General features: G+C 42.3%; 1 long non-coding RNA gene across 1 annotated transcript in view; it reads right to left on the reverse strand.

The window, feature by feature from the left end:
- LOC138641390 (uncharacterized) overlaps positions 1-16,225 on the reverse strand; it is a 116,768-nt gene extending 100,543 nt beyond the window's left edge. Inside the window, exon 1 of the long non-coding RNA XR_011313811.1 lies at positions 16,172-16,225. This is a non-coding gene — a long non-coding RNA (uncharacterized lncRNA). The remainder of the gene's footprint in view (positions 1-16,171) is intronic.
- Between the last annotated feature and the right edge of the window lie 368 nt (positions 16,226-16,593).

A 16,593-nucleotide genomic window follows, 5' to 3' on the forward strand; every position in this document is an offset into this window, starting at 1 on the left:
TTGCGGTTGGCCCTGGGTTTCTCTTAATGCAGGACAATGCCAGACCTCATGTGGCTGGAGTGTGTCAGCTGTTCCTGCAAGATGAAGGCATTGAAGCTATGGACTGGCCCGCCCATTTCCCAGACCTGAATCCGATTGAACACATCTGGGACATCATGTCTCGCACCATCCACCAACGTCACGTTGCACCACAGACTGTCCAGGAGTTGGCAGATGCTTTAGTCCACGTCTGGGAGGAGAACCCTCAGAAGACCATCCGCTGCCTCATCAGGAGCATGCCCAGGCATTGTAGGGAGCTCATACAGGCACGTGGAGGCCACACACACTACTGGGCATCATTTCCTTGTCTTGAGATATTTCCACTGAAGTTGGATCATCCTGTAACTTCATTTTCCAATTTGATTTTGAGCATTAGAAACGCAATATGTTTATATAAAAAAAAAAATACGTGGGCTCCCGTGTAATTTTCATAACCAGCAGAGGGAAAACAGGGAAAGCCGATGGCTGAGGTTAATTTTCTGGGAAGTAGCCAATAACCATAAAGGTTCCCAGTCTATTAATATCAGCTCACAGTTGTTTGCTTAGCCTTTACTGGCTAGTTTACAGGGGAACCCCCCAAAAATTGACATGGGTCCCCCTATAAAATTGACTCAGCAAAAGCTAGGCAGACAGCTGTGGGCTGGTACTAATAGGCTGGAAAGGGGCCATGGATATTGGAACTCCCCCAGGCAAAAAAAATCAGCTCTCAGCAACCCCAGAAATGGCGCATCTTGTAGATGCACCAATTCTGGCACTTAGCATCGCTCTTCCTACTTGCCCTGTAGCGGTGGCAAGTGGGGTTCATATTTGTGGGATTGGTGTCACCTTTATATTGTCCATTGACATCAAACCCATGGCTTAGTAATGGAGAGGCATCTATAAGACACTTATTCATTACTAATTCTTTAGTTATATGGTAAATAAAGACACGGTCAGAATAAAGTCCTTTATCTACTATATAATTGTCTAAGGGTCACTTCCGTCTTTCTGTCTGTCTGTCTGTCCTTCTGTCCCGGATATTCATTGGTCGCGACCTCTGTCTGTCATGGAATCCAAGTCGCTGACTGGTCTCGCCAGCTGCCTGTCATGGCTGCCGCGACCAATCAGCGATGGCCACAGTCCAATTAGTCCCTCCCTACTCCCCACAGTCAGTGCCCGCTCCATACTCCCCGCAGTCAGTGCCCGCTGCATACTACCCGCAGTCAGTGCCCGCTCCATACTCCCCGCAGTCAGTGCCTGCTCCATACTCCCCGCAGTCAGTGCCCTCTCCAAACTCCCTGCAGTCAGTGCCTGGCACCCGCTCCATACTCCCCACAGTCAGCACCCGCTCCATACTCCCCTCCAGTCACCGCTCACACAGGGTTAATGCCAGCTGTAATGGACTGCATTATGCCGCCGGTAACTCACTCCGTTACCGCCGCTATTAACCCTGTGTGACCAAGTTTTTACTATTGATGCTGCCTATGCAGCATCAATAGTAAAAAGATCTAATGTTAAAAATAATTAAAAAAACAAAACACCTGCTATTCTCACCCTCCGTAGTCCGACGATGCGCTCCCGTCAGCTTCCGGTCCCAGAGATGCTAAGTGATCTGGGTATTTCGCAATGCATCCTGGGAACGCAAGATGGCGGCAACCGCGCATCGCCAGAGGTTCGCTGGATCTACGCTGGATCCCGCCGGGTGAGTATATAACTATTTTTTATTTTAATTATTTTTTTTAACAGGGATATGGTGCCCACACTGCTAAATACTACGTGGGCTGTGTTAGATACCGCGTGGCTGCTATATACTACCTGGCCAGTTTTATATACTATGTGGGCTGTGTTCTATACTGCATGGGCTGTGCTATATATTACGTGGCCAGTGCTATATACTGCGTGGGCTGCGTTATATACTACATGGCTGTTATATACTATGTGGGCAGTGTTGCAATATTGGATTGAAGTTCATTCTCTGTCCTCCATAGTACACGCCTGCGCAAGGCAAGATTGCCTTGTGCAGGCATGTACTACGGAGGACAGAGAATTAACTTCAATCCAATATTGCAGCCAGCATGCAGCCAGCGGGAAATGAAAGGGTGAATCAAACACCCGAAAACCCCGCCTCCATGGCTGAAAATTGTTCCCTCCAAATTCAGGTAACAGAGTCCCTTTAACTGTGAGCACAGGTGACGGCAGATGATATTACTCTCCCATCAGCGGTACCTGCTGTCACTGTTATCAATGACAGCAGACATAACCTGATGGGAGCATTAGTCTCACCGGCCCACGCCTACTTTTTTACCGCAGGTCACAGGGGTAGGGTTAGGGCTAGGGCTAGGGTTAGGGCTAGGGTTGGGGCTAAATTTAGGGTTAGGGTTGGGGCTAAATTTAGGGTTAGGCTTCTTTCACACTTACGTCGGTACGGGGCCGTCGCAATGCGTCGGCCCGACATACCGACGCACGTTGTGAAAATTGTGCACAACGTGGGCAGCAGCTGTAGTTTTTCAACGCATCCGCTGCCCAATCTATGTCCTGGGGAGGAGGGGGCGGAGTTACGGCCACGCATGCGCGGTCAGAAATGGCGGATGCGACGTACAAAAAAGTTTCATTGAACGTTTTTTTGTGCCGACGCTCCGCCAAAACACAACTGATCCAGTGCACGACGGACGTGACGTGTGGCCATCCGTCACGATCCGTCGGCAATACAAGTCTATGGGCAAAAAACGCATCCTGCGGGCACATTTGCAGGATCCGTTTCTTGTCCAAAACGACGGATTGCGACGGAATGCCAAACGACGCAAGTGTGAAAGTAGCCTTAGGGCTAGGGTTAGAGTTGGGGCTAAAGTTAGGGCTAGGGTTGGGGCTAAAGTTAGGGTTAGAGCTGGGATTAGGGTTAGGGTTTGGATTAGGGTTGGTATTAGGGTTAGGGTTGGCATTAGGGTTACGCTTGGGATTAGGGTTAGGTTTGGGATTAGGGTTAAGGTTAGGGTTGTGATTAGGGGTGTATTGGGATTAGGGTTAGGTTTGAGGTTAGGGTTGAGATTAGGATTAGGGGTGTGTTGGATTTAGGGTTTTGATTAGGGTTATGGTTAGGGTTGACATTAGGGTTGTTTTGGGGTAAGGGTTGTGATTATGGTTAGGGTTAGTGATTAGGATTATGGATCAGGTTAGGATTAGGGTTAGGGGTGTGTTGGGGTTAGGGTTGGAGCTAGAATTGGGGGGTTTCCACTGTTTAGGTACATCAGGGGGTCTCCAAACACGACAGCCAATTTTGCGCTCAAAAAGTCAAATGGTGCTCCCTCCCTTCTGAGCTCTGCCGTGCGCTCAAACAGTGGGTTACCCCCACATATGGGGCATCAGCGTACTCGGGATAAATTGGACAACAACTTCTGTGGTCCAATTTCTCTTGTTACCCTTGTGAAAATAAAAACTTGGGGGCTACAAAATCTTTTTTGTGAAAAAAAAATATATTTTTTATTTTCACGACTCTGCATTCTAAACTTCTGTGAAGCACTTGGGCATTCAAAGTTCTCACCACACATCTAGATAAGTTCCTTGGGGGGTCTAGTTTCCAAAATGGGGTCACTTGTGGGGGGTTACTACAGTTTAGGTACATCAGGGGCTCTGCAATCGCAACATAATGCCTACAGACCATTCTATCAAAGTCTGCATTCCAAAAAGGCGCTCCTTCCCTTCCGAGCTCTGCCGTGCGCCCAAACAGTGGTTTACCCCCACATATGGCGCATCAGCGTACTCGGGATAAATTGGACAACAACTATTGCAGTCCAATTTCTCCTGTTACCCTTGTGAAAATAAAAACTTGGGGGCTACAATATCTTTTTTGTGGAAAAAAAAAAAATTTATTTTCACGACTCTGCATTCTAAACTTCTGTGAAGCACTTGGGCATTCAAAGTTCTCACCACACATCTAGATAAGTTCCTTGGGGGGTCTAGTTTCCAAAATGGGGTCACTTATGGAGGGTTTCTACTGGTTAGGTACATCAGGGGCTCTGCAAACGCAACATAATACCCGCAGACCATTCCATCAAAGTCTGCATTCCAAAACGGCGCTCCTTCCTTCCGAGCTCTGCCGTGCGCCCAAACAGTGGTTTACCCCCACATATGGGGTACCAGCATACTCAGGACAAATTGGACAACAACTTTTGGGGTCCAATTTCTCTTGTTACCCTTGTGAGAATAAAAACTTGGGGGCTAAAAAATCTTTTTAGTGAAAAAAAAAATATTTTTTATTTTCACGGCTCTGCATTATAAACTTCTGTGAAGCACTTGGGCATTCAAGGTTCTCACCACACATCTAGATAAGTTCCATGGGGGGTCTAGTTTCCAAAATGGGGTCACTTGTGGGGGATTTCTACTGTTTAGGCACATCAGGGGCTCTCCAAACGCGACATGGCGTCCGATCTCAATTCCAGCCAATTCTACATTGAAAAAGTAAAACGGCACTCTTTCTCTTCCAAGCTCTGCGGTGCGCCCAAACAGTGGTTTACCCCCACATATTGGGTATCGACGTACTCAGGAGAAATTGCACAACAACTTTAGTGGTCTAATTTCTCCTGTTACCCTTGCGAAAATAAAAATTTGTGGGCAAAAAGATCATTTTTGTAGAAAAAATGCAATTTTTTTTTTACGGCTCTACGTTATAAACTTCTGTGAAGCACATGGGGGTTCAAAGTGCTCGCCACACATCTAGATAAGTTCCTTAAGTGGTCTAGTTTCCAAAATGGTGTCACTTGTGGGGGGTTTCCACTGTTTAGGCACATCAGGGGCTCTCCAAACGCGACATGGCGTCCAATCTCAATTCCAGCCAATTCTACATTGAAAAAGTAAAACGGCGCTCCTTCACTTCCAAGCTCTGCGGTGCGCCCAAACAGTGGTTTACCCTCACATATGGGGTATCGACGTATTCAGGCGAAATTGCACAACAACTTTAGTGGTCTAATTTCTCCTGTTACCCTTGTGAAAATAAGAATTTGTGGGCGAAAAGATCATTTTTGTGTAAACAAAAGCGATTTTTTATTTTCACGGCTCTACGTTATAAACTTCTGTGAAGCACTTGGGGGTTCAAAGTGCTCACCACACATCTAGATAAGTTCCTTAAGGGGTCTAGTTTCCAAAATGGTGTCACTTGTGGGGAGTTTCCATTCTTTAGGCACATCAGGGGCTCTCTAAACGTGACATGGCGTCCGATCTCAATTCCAGCCAATTCTGCATTGAAAAAGTCAAACGGCGCTCCTTCACTTCTAAGTTCTGCGGTGCGCCCTAACAGTGGTTTACCCCCACATATGGGGTATTGGCGTATTCAGGAGAAATTGCATAACAAAATTTATGGTTACATTTCTGTTTTTACACTTGTGAAAATAAAAAAAATGGTTCTGAATTAAGATGTTTGCAAAAAAAAGTTAAATGTTCATTTTTTCCTTCCACATTGTTTCAGTTCCTGTGAAGCACGTAAAGGGTTAATAAACTTCTTGAATGTGGTTTTGAGAACCTTGAGGGGTGTAGTTTTTAGAATGGTGTCACATTTCATTATTTTCTATCATATAGACCCCTCAAAATGACTTCAAATGTGATGTGGTCCCTAAAAAAAAATGGTGTTGTAAAAATGAGAAATTGCTGGTCAACTTTTAACCCTTATAACTCCCTAACAAAAAAAAATTTTGTTTCCAAAATTGTGCTGATGTAAAGTAGACATGTGGGAAATGTTATTTATTAACTATTTTTCGTGACATATCTCTCTGATTTAAGGGCATAAAAATACAAAGTTTGAAAATTGCAAAATTATAAAATTTTTCGCCATATTTCCGTTTTTTTCATAAATAATCGCAAGTAATATCGAAGAAATGTTACCACTAACATGAAGTACAATATGTCACGAAAAAACAATCTCAGAATCAGCGGGATCCGTTGAAGCGTTCCAGAGTTCTAACCTCATAAAGTGACAGTGGTCAGAATTGCAACAATTGGCCTGGTCATTAAGTACCAAATTGGCTCAGTCACTAAGGGGTTAAAGATCGTAGAAAAAAGAAACCATTCATCTGTTTACAATACAGCCCACAACTTAGTCAAATAAAACACATAATCAATAAACGCCTACCAATTCTTTATGGGGATACTATTCTGTCCAGCATACTAGATGAGGGCATCAATGTGGTAGCTAGAAAAGCACCATCAATAGGAAACATAATTTCTCCAGGACTATTTCTGACCAGAACTAAATCGAGAACATGGCTGGAAGTTATTGGTTTCTTTAAGTGCAGAACCACGTCGTGCAGTACATGTGAACACGCGCTAGTAAGTAAAACATTCGCTGATAAGAAAAACGCATCCATTTATAGTATTAAACAATTTATAAACTGCGACACCACTAATGTGGTTTATAAGGCTAGGTTCACATTGCGTTAAGGACATACCGTTAAACGGATCCGTTAAACGCATGTACAGAAAAGAGCCAAATTTGTTGAAAATTTGTCTTCACTAGGGTTGAGCGACTTTTACTTTTATAGGATCGGGTCGGGTTTCACGAAACCCGACTTTCTCAAAAGTCAGGTCGAGTGAAATCGGCCGATCCTATAGAAAAGTCGGGGTCGGCCGAAACACGAAACCCAATGCAGTGCAATGGGATACTATGGTTCCCAGGGTCTGAAGGAGAGGAAACTCTCCTTCAGGCCCTGGGATCCATATTTAAGTGTAAAATAAAGAATTAAAATAAAAAATATTGCTATACTTACCCTCTGACCCGCCCTGGTACTAACCGGCAGCCTTCCTTCCTTAGAATCAGCGCGTGAAGGACCTTAGATGACGTCGTGGCTTGTGATTGGTCGCGCGACCGCCCATGTGACTGCTCACGCGACCAATCACAAGCCGCGACGTCACCGAAGGTCCTTCAAGCGCTGATTCTTAGGAAGGAAGGCTGCCGGAAAGAAGCAGGGCGCGTCCGAGGGTGAGTATATACCTAATAGGAATATACTCACCCTCGGACGCGCCCTCCTTCTTTCCGCTAATTACTTCACACATGAAGGCCTTGTTCCATGGCAAGACATACACGTGTGAAAATGTTGAAGCCTGATGTTATTGGTGAAATGTGTGGGCCAATTTTTGTTTGTTTGAGTTTCCATAACCTTATTTATCTAGTGTAAAAAGTTAAATTCATATTATCTAGTGTAAAAAGAAAATATTCCAACCTCAGTGTTGGTAGACATTTTAAACATATGATATCCCATAGGGATGAACAAAAACATACACAAAAAATTGGGTGAAATGAAATTAAACACAAAAATGTAAACACTGTAATTGCAACAGGTTGGTGACAGTGAACAGTACTTATAGACTGTGATATTGCGCGGGCGTATTGTCTGCCCAACTGTACGATGGACTGCTACATTGCCTCTGCTGTTCCATGCTCGGTTCACCCCGGCCTCTGTATTGTGGGTTGTAGGCCGGCATGTCCATGCTTCTTGTTCTCGAGGAAGTGGGTTCCTGGGGGCCCAAAATTTCCTCAACTAGTTCATTAAGTCTTTGCCTAAACATAATGTTTCTGTGTGCCGGGATATTTTGAACTACAGGCACATAGGACAAAAGCAGGAGCTTCCACTTATTGGCTGCATATACAGACTCACGAAATTGCAAGTCCGTAATTTCCCGCCTCAGGTCTCTGTATTCACTGCGACACATATCCTCTACCCGTTGGAGTCCATCGACAATTATGGCATCACCTTTTTGGGATGCTCACTTGCGTCCACGCTGTGCTTGCAAACGGGCACTGACACCAGAAGCCACAGTACTTCTCTCCACACATCGTGGCTCGCTCATGCCAAACACATCTTCAGCGCCCGTCTGCTGGCTTGGTTCCAGTGGAGATGGCTCCGGTTCCTCTGCCTCTCTAGGCGCAGCGGTACTGCATATCGTTCTATAACAAAAAAAAGTTAATTATTTTAATTTAAACTATTTTGTCTCGCACACCTAAATCTTTTTACTTACGAGCGCTGTGACAAAGTTTTTTGTAGAAAGAGCAATTGCTCATAATGCACATAAGGGGTGACCCGTTTGCCACCAGATCCACTGGGTGTGTTTTGACTGTTGCGGAAGTCACGTAGAAAGCGATCCCTAATCGATCTCCAACGGGTATTGACAGCATCGGCTTTAAAGAAAAAAAAATGAGATAAATAGTTGATAGATAGTAGATAAATAGTGGATAGATAGATAGTAGATAGATAGTGGATAGATAGATAGATAGTTGATAGATAGTTGATAGATAGATAATAAATAGTGGACAGATAGATAGATAGATACAGTAGATAGTAGATTTTTTTTTTTTGGTGGGCGGCTTGGACTATGTAAACACAAAACGTTATATTGAAAGGTTAAATTTCATTTGCATTTCAGTGGATGGATAGATAGATAGATAGATAGATAGATAGATAGTCTTAGTTACTCACCGGTTAACGGTGTTTTTCGGAGTCCATGACAGCACTACGGAGAGAGGGGATCCGCCCTTCAGGAACAGGAAACCTACAGATACATAAGGGCGGCACCTCTCCCACGCATCAGTTGGTTTACAGAGCACAAGAGGACCACCAAGGTTAATAGCATTCATAATAAACAATAATACAATAAGTAACTATTCACTACCCGTGAATTATATATATAAATAAAGGAAGAGGTGAACACCCAGAACTTAAGAAGACGGGAGGGTATGTACAGGTGCTGTCATGGACTCCGAAAAACACCGTTAACCGGTGAGTAACTAAGACTTTATTCGGTCGTCCATGACAGCACTACGGAGAGAATTACAGAGAGTAACTAACTAGGGAGGGACTACAGCTTGCAGCACCCTTACACCAAAAGAGAGGTCAGAGGAGGCACCCAGGTTCAATCTATAATGGTTATAGAAAGTGTTTGGAGAAGACCAAGTAGCAGCCTTACAAATCTGGTCGATCGACACCTCCAATCTTTCCGCCCACGAAGCCGCCATAGCTCTAGTGGAATGCGCTTTAAGACCTTCAGGCGCCGGCTTGCCCTTTGAGATGTATGCCAGCGAGATAGCCTCCCTGATCCATCTAGCTAGAGTAGATTTCGATGCTCTATGCCCTTTCCTACTACCCTGATAGGACACGAATAGGGCATTATCTAACTTCCAGGGATCAGTTACCGCTAGATATTCCAGGATACATTTTCTTACATCTAAAGTGTGTAACTTCCTTTCCTTATCATTAGTAGGATTGGGGAGGAAAGATGGAAGAACTATTTCCTGTGTTCTGTGGAAACTGGACACTACCTTAGGAAGATATGCTGGATCAGGGGACAGTATCACTCTATCATCCCTAAGCTGCATGTAAGGGGGAACCCTGGATAATGCTTGTATGTCACCTATCCTACGCGCCGATGTTATGGCCACCAGGAAGGCTACTTTAAGGGATAGATGTTTAATAGAGGCTGAAGTAATTGGCTCAAATGGGGCCTCTGTCATGGCTGAGAGGACTAGGTTCAGGTCCCATGGCATGACTCTATTCTTCACAATTGGCCTAGACCGTTTTGTTGCCCTGATGAATCTACTGATCCAGTGATTCTCAGCGATGTTGCAGCCAAAGAGGGCCCCCAAGGCTGATACCTGCACCTTAAGAGTATTTGGGGATAACCCCATATCTAACCCCCTTTGTAAGAACTCCAAGATCTGGTCTATTGGTATTGACTGTCCAGCTATTACCCCCGAGTTCTGAAGAAATCTCTTCCAGATTCTGACATAGATTTTTGTGGTTATCACTTTCCTGCTTTTCAGCAGTGTGTTAATGAGGGCCGGCGAGAACCCCCTATCTTTTAGCAGCGCCCGCTCAAAATCCACGCCGTCAGATGAAGGCCAACCGCTCGAGGATGGTAGACTGGGCCCTGGGATAGGAGATCCGGAATGTCTGGCAAGACCCATGGATCGGACATCGACATAGCCCTCAGGCATGGAAACCACGTCCTTCTGGCCCAGAAGGGGGCAATTAATACCACTGTGGCTTTGTCCTTCCTGATTTTCCTCACCACCAGAGGAAGTAGAGACAGGGGAGGAAAGGCGTAGGCTAGCCTGAAGTTCCAGTCTATGAGGAGGGCGTCTACTGCCAGGGGATTTTCTCTGGGGTTCAGAGAGCAGAATTGTGCCACTTTCCTGTTTTCTTTTGTGGCAAACAGGTCTACCTCTGGTTGCCCCCACCTTTCGACGATAAGGTCGAAGATGGTGCTGTTCAGGGACCACTCTCCCTGCCTTAATGTGTTGCGACTTAAGAAATCCGCTGTAGTGTTTTCTGCCCCTTTTATGTGTAGAGCCGTCAACGAGAGAAGATGTTGCTCTGCTAGATGAAACAGACGATCTGCTACACACATCAGGGATCTGGACCGAGTCCCGCCTTGGTGATTTATGTATGCCACGGTGACTCGATTGTCCGAGAATACCCGCACGTGGTGGCCCTGTAGATAGACAAGGAGTGTTTTAACCGCCTGCTCCACAGCCGTTAACTCCTTTAGATTGGAAGACATCTCTATCTGATTACAATCCCACAGCCCCTGTACCAATGTATCTGAAGGGAATCCTGTCCTCCAGGAACAGGAAACCAACTGATGCGTGGGAGAGGTGCCGCCCTTATGTATCTGTAGGTTTCCTGTTCCTGAAGGGCGGATCCCCTCTCTCCGTAGTGCTGTCATGGACGACCGAATAAAGATAGATAGATAGATAGTTGATAGATAGTAGATAGTTTATAAATATAGTAGATAGATAGTGGATAGATAGATAGATAGATAAATAGTGGATAGATAGATAGTAGATAACTAGTGGATAGATAGATAGATAGATAGATAGATAGATAGATAGATAGATATTGTGGATAGATAGATAGTAGATAGATAGTGGATAGATAGTAGATAAATAGTGGATATGTTTGATTAGTATGTTTTTAGTAGATTAGCTTTTTTAATACTAAAAAAATAGTAGATTTTTTAATACCAAAAAAAAAGGGAAACGTTTGTTTGTTTCTTTGTGTCAAAAAGGAACATTAATAGCGTGATATTTACCACTGGGAGGCGTGGCTGTTTTTTTTTTCTTGTGTCCTCCTTGTTCAACAACCTATGGTGTAGTTAAAAAAAAACAAAACTATTCTTGTATCAATAAATTTATGCGTGAAAAACACAAAATGTGTGCCATGTACCTTTGTTGCTTTTGCCTGTTTCTTGGGGGGTGGGGGGGCCTAGCAGGTTCGGGCTCAGAAGACTCCTATTTGCAATAAATACATGATTATACACATGCTTACCTCAATACACTGGAGTGACACACAACATTATTGTGGCTTTTTAAAGTGCAAGCCTACCATTTGGTAGGAGAACACCGCAGACACGCTGCTGCTGCTGCTACTACTTGCCTCACTATCCGACATCTGTGTGCAAACAAAACAATACATTTTTAGTACACACACATCCGACGTGCACTACACACTCACATGATGTATACAGAGATATATAATATAATAATACATAGAATTGTACTTACATTGCCTCTGATCTCTTGCAAGACACTCACAATGTGCTGCAGGCGTCTTGAAAATGTGTTGTAGTGTCACTCCTCCTAAAAATGGCTGAAATCATATTTCCTGTCACATGACCATATGGACCACCCTCAAACGCAATTTAAACGTATGGTTTTATTTGGAAATTTTGTATGATTTGCGTCGGGCTGCGTTTGCAATAGCCTTCAATGGCAGAATTAACGCTTCCGTTAGTCTTGCGTTAGCTTGACCGGACCCGAAAACGCTGCAAGCCGCGTTCCCAGGTCCATCAAAAAAAAAAAACGTAATGTGACAAACGCATAGGTGAGTCCGTCTAACGGACACGTTTTTAAGTAGTGAAAACGCAATGTAACGGACATTGTAACGCACCCATAGACTTGCATTGTCTGATGCATCGTGACGCATGCCAAAATTGGCATGCGTCACGATGTGTCAGACAATGCAAGTCTATGGGTGCGTTACAATGTCTGTTACATTGCGTTTTCACTACTTAAAAATGTGTCCGTTAGACGGACTCACCTAGCGCAATGTGAACCTAGCCTAAAATAGATTGTGAGATTTGTAGTATGACACACATAGGTTGCACCACAAGGAAATTAAAAACGCGGATATCTGAACATTTAAGAGATGCATTTAAGGGAAATAATAGCTATCGCAATATCTCCATGGTGGCTAAACATTTTATAACCCACCATGCAGGAGACACATCAGCCATGAGAATCCAAGGCATAGAACAAATAAAAAAAATCATCGCGCGGTGGAGATTCAAGAAGACGCCTCTTAACGAGAGAGGCATTTTGGATATACAATCTTGAAACAAGGTATCCAAATAGCCTGAATAGGAGAAACGAGCTAATGTACCATTATTTGTAAATAATAATTTTTGTTTTATATCATAGTATTTATATGTATTAGGATGTTTTTAGAGATTTGTTATTTCTATGAGAAATCTGACAAATGCAGACTTTGCAATTAATATCATTTGATCAAATCAGCTGTGTAAGGGTTAATGAAACACCTTATAAGAATTGAAGGGTAGATAGAGGATTAGGCTATGATAAAGATCTTACTTGATAGAAACGCGTTGCTTATACCCTACTTTCCGCTGCTTATACATCTGCAATGTACAGGGATCTTTCTGACTACAATGAAGTTTTAATCGAGAAATAAAGACTATTGAATTTTAAAGTACTGGCAGTAGCATTACCGCGGGTGACAGTCACAGCTGTTGGGTCACCCTGACATGTGACAGCATGATCCCGCAGCACTGTGACCGACAGTACCGGCGGTAACGTTACCGCACACACACGCAGACACTCGCACACAGCAACAGACACCCGCAGACAGACACGCACATATTCTCCGCTCACACACTCTTCCTCCTTCTGACATCATTTTCTTTCTGCAGCGTTTTTGGCATGCAGCTCCGCAGCAAATCCACAAACCTTCTTACACCTGCAGTTTTGCTGCGGATTTGACTGACTCAATGGAAGTCAATGGGTGCAGAAACGCTGCAGATCCGCAAATAGTATAGACATGCTGCGGAAAATAAAACAGTGCAAATAAGGATGGAAATTTGCACAGCAATTCAGGAATGCCATTGATTAACATTGCTTTAATAATCCATTGCGGATTTATAGCATTTCCGCGCTGAAGAAATGCTGTGGAAACGCAACAAATCCGCAACGCGTGCACATAGCCTAAAGAGAGGTGATGTCATAAAGAAGAGCAGGACCGCCCTGGATCCCGGAGAAGATAGAAGTAAAGGGGGTGTATTAGCACATACACCCTATACTACATACTGACATACACAGATTTAGTTAAAAAAAATTAATGGGAGGGCTTCTTTAAAAGTGAGGTGTCACTTCTGGGTTACTTTCAGGGAGACATAATTGTATTATGAAACATTGTAGAGTAAAAAGTAAGTGTAGATTACTCCAATAGCTGTGGAAGTTTTTAGTTGATTTGGCTGCAGACTTCTGTTGAATACACAAAATAAAATGTAGCTTTTGAGGTCATTTCTTAAGCAGTTACTCTGGTGTGTGTGAATATATCTTTAGTGGAGGGCAGTCAAACTAAAATTCCCCTACACTACTCTGCCGGCATCATTAACTGGATATGTATTAGGTGACTGCAACAAGCTGTCTGCGGGCTATATTCAGAAACTCCAAAGAATATGATTGTCATTTATATTACGCATGGGAGAGAAATTATATAAAATTATAATGAAAATCTAATAAATATAATTCTTTCTTATCTGCAATTTCTAATAACTTCTACTCCGTGCACAGCACAAGAATTATAGTAATTATACAGAAAGAGGTTATTGCTTTGTAACTGAGGTTAGAACTACAGAAAATATTGTTCATTATTGCGATACATGAGAAGATGCATATAATCATGGTCGAACGTGTTGGCACCTTTGAAATTGTTCTAGACAATGAAGTATTTGTCCCAGAAAATTATTCCAATTACACGTTTTGTTATACACATGTTTATTTCCTTCAGTTTTACCAAAACTGAGGACTAAGATCACTACACGTGTTCTAAACGCGTCCAGTTATTCTAGACATTTCTTCCCCCTGTATGCACTGCTTTGTCAAGCAGCTTGCTTTTTAAATTTGTCCAAATAAAGACTTTTGATTTTATTTCCTGAGCTGGATACCTTTATTTTCATGCACAGCTTCTAGCCTCCCATGGAGGCTATTGAAGCATGGCAAAAGTAAAAAAAAAATGTTTCAAAAAATATGAAAAAAATACAAAAATATAAAAGTTTAAATCACCCCCCTTTCGTCCCATTCAAAATAAAACAATAAAAAAAAAAAATCAAACCTACACATATTTGGTATTGCCGCTTTCAGAATCACCTGATCTATCAATAAAAAAAAAGGATTAACCTGATCACTAAATGGCGTAGCGATCAAAAAATTAAAAACGCCAGAATTATGTCTTTTTGGTCGCTGTAACATTGCATTAAAATGCAATAACGGGCGATTGAAAGAACGTATCTGCACAAAGGTATCATTAAAAACGTCAGCTCGGCACGCAAAAAATAAGCCCTCACCCGACCCCAGATCACGAAAAATGGAAACGCTACGGGTATTGGAAAATTGCGCAATTTTTTTTTTTTAGCAAAGTTTGGAATTTTTTTTAACCACTTAGATAAAATATAACCTAGACTTGTTTGGTGTCTATGAACTCGTAATGATGTGGAGAATCATAATGGCAGGTCAGTTTTAGCATTCAGTCAACCTAGCAAAAAAGCCAAACAAAAAACAAGTGTGATATTGAACTTTTTTTTGCAATTTCACCACACTTGGATTTTTTTTCCCGTTTTCTAGTACAAGACAAGGTAAAACCAATGGTGTCGTTCAAAAGTACAACTCGTCCCGCAAAAAATAAGCCCTCACATGGCCATATTGACGGAAAAATAAAAAAGTTATGGCTCTGGGAAAGAGGGGAGCGAAAAACGAAAACGCAAAAACGAAAAAGGGCTGCGTCTTGAAGGGGTTAAAATTATGTCTTTCATGTAAATTCATGTCTTTGTCAGTGGACAAACTTACAAAATCAACAAGGATTCAAATACTTATTCCCCCCACTGTATATAAATATATATTCCAGTTTATATTGCTATATATAAATATATAGACATACTATACGTACAGCATACTGTATATAATACTAAATGCTATGTATACAGTATGTGTTCTGTATATACTGTATAAATACAGGCACACATATATGCATGTTGGGATTATATATACACACACACACAATGCCACATACAGGTTATGAGAGAAGTGTTCTCCTAAGTGACTGAGGACAAAGAGTGAATCCTATTTGTTATAACACAGAACATGCTGAAACTTTCTTATGTACAGCACTTTGGGCAGCACTTTGGTTCCACAGTCAAGATCTGGGCAACATGCTCTATGTGAATGTTTGTTTATACACATTTTATACAAGTCTATAGGTGCCCTACACACATTGAAGATTATGTACAGCACTTAAGATGCTAAAACATAAATGAGTCTCAATAAATCACTACTATGTACCACAAACATAAGTATGGTATATAAATATAAAGTATCAATATGCACAAGGCATATCTTGTTATATTTATTAACCTTCGCCAGGCTGCATAATTTTACAACGTTAACAGGCTGCAGAGGTACAATTGTACCTTCAAATATATTTTATTGAAATTTGGTTAATATATTCTGGACCAAAACTGCAGAGATGTCACGAAATTTCAGCCCTCTACGGCTTTTCGAAAAAAAAAAATTATTGCAATTTTAAAACGGAATAGTTACAATTGTACCTACTCAGCCGGATGAAGGTTAAAAAAGATTGCAAGACTGCAACCATAAATGAAATAAAGTTTACACAACCGTTTTACACATGCACTAACTGGACAATGCATGTATAATAAGCTGGAAGAATTGGCAAGATGGTAACAGTGATCATTCATATATATTCTAATTTTACATGAGCCACATAATATGACTTACATAAGTGCACTATTGTACATAAAATAATGGATTTTATGACGACATCTCCTTCTGACCATTGTGCTATACGGATATTTAGGATACCTGTGTATCTCCTGGCTCAGATGTCCTCTTGTCTCTCTTGATATGTAGAACATTCCACAATAGTTGCCAGAGTAATGATGCTAAAACACACAGGTTGTCTGCAATCCACAGAAATCGATTCCTATATGGCAGATCCATAGTTGCAGTTTTTTTGCGCTGTTATTTTATGGATTTCTATGGCTCTACTCTCTAACTAAGCTGAAAAGAAACTAAGCTCCAAGAGGAGGCATGGTAACCGACAGGTTGTATCCAGTAACAGGGATCAACAAATTCAATGGACCTAAAATGGTATAATATGACAAGTAGATGACGAGTGTGAAGCAGATGCTCGGGTAAGGAGAAAGCTTGACTGAGGCAATGCTTGACAGATATTTACTGTGATACTCTAGCACTTGTCGACTACGCAGGAACGCCAAGCACCA

The sequence above is a fragment of the Ranitomeya imitator genome, chromosome 6, assembly GCF_032444005.1.
Source record: "Ranitomeya imitator isolate aRanImi1 chromosome 6, aRanImi1.pri, whole genome shotgun sequence".
Lineage (NCBI taxonomy): Eukaryota > Metazoa > Chordata > Amphibia > Anura > Dendrobatidae > Ranitomeya > Ranitomeya imitator.